The 1,140-nt window shown below is 34.2% G+C and overlaps 1 protein-coding gene across 1 annotated transcript in view; it reads left to right on the top strand.

Moving 5' to 3' along the window:
• CTNNA2 (catenin alpha 2) overlaps positions 1-1,140 on the top strand; it is a gene marked incomplete at its 5' end in the record, with an annotated part of 880,141 nt that overhangs the window by 11,255 nt on the left and 867,746 nt on the right. The gene's annotated exons all lie outside the window — the stretch shown is intronic.

A 1,140-nucleotide genomic window follows, 5' to 3' on the forward strand; every position in this document is an offset into this window, starting at 1 on the left:
TCATCAGGTGAGTATTAAAAAAATGGGATGACCAAAGACATGATACATGAAAGAATAAATTGATGTAGAGCATAATATGAAATTTTTTAAAAAAATTATTCTGTGAAAGGGTACAGACAAGACATAGGCTTGGTGAAAATATTTCTGGTGAAAATTGCTTGTCTATAAAGAACTCTTAGAAAATCAACAATAATGAAAGGCATAAACAATTCACAAATGGGCAAACACCTGGACAGACCTGTTTCCAAAGAAGATATGCAGATGGCCAATAAGGATATGAGAAAAAGTTCAACATCATTTATCATTACGGAAATGGAAGTTAAACAATGAGATTTCACTATATGACTCTTAAAATCAATAAAATTCCTCATATTGACAATACCAAATGTTAGCAAGGATGTGGAATGATGGAAATCCTCACTCATTCAAATATAAAGTGATACATCTGTTTTGAAAGACAGTTTGGCCCTCTTTAAATAAAACTAAACACTGAATTATCATATAATCCAGTAAACTTCATCCTATCTATTTATTGATGTCTACACAAAATTACCTAAACCCATTCCATTTATAAAATAAACTTTTTATTTTAGAATAATTTTAGATTTATAGAAAATTTGCAAAGATAGCACAGAAAGTTCTCAGTGTAGTCTATTCTTAATATCTGACATTACTAATGTACACCTGTCACAGTTAATGATCCAATATTAACACCTTGTTAATAGGGCAAGCATAATAGTAAAAACAACAACTTTCTGCTGATGTGTTTAGTAAAAACGGCAGAACAAACACTGCAGATGCTGAAATATTCGTATTCTTCAACTGACTTGCAAAGAGTGGTAGATAATACTTCTGTATGAATCCAATGAGAACTCCATTTTAGAAGATTGCCAACTCAGGACCGTTTCCTTTGAAGTCCTTTATTGAGGTCCAGAGTTGTCAGCCTAAGTGAAACCATTCCTGCCTTTCACAGAAAAGATTTAAAGAGGCTTTCTGTTATGCCCAGATTTCAAGATCCCCAATAAAATCACACCGGTCCGATGCAAAAGCAGAGTGTCCATTATTGAGCTAGCTCCACTCTTCCTCCTGGCCGACGCAGCGACAGGAAGCAGATTGAGACCCGTGAGAAAATCAGCGACT

The sequence above is a fragment of the Myotis davidii genome, unplaced genomic scaffold (assembly GCF_000327345.1).
Source record: "Myotis davidii unplaced genomic scaffold, ASM32734v1 scaffold91, whole genome shotgun sequence".
Taxonomy (NCBI): domain Eukaryota; kingdom Metazoa; phylum Chordata; class Mammalia; order Chiroptera; family Vespertilionidae; genus Myotis; species Myotis davidii.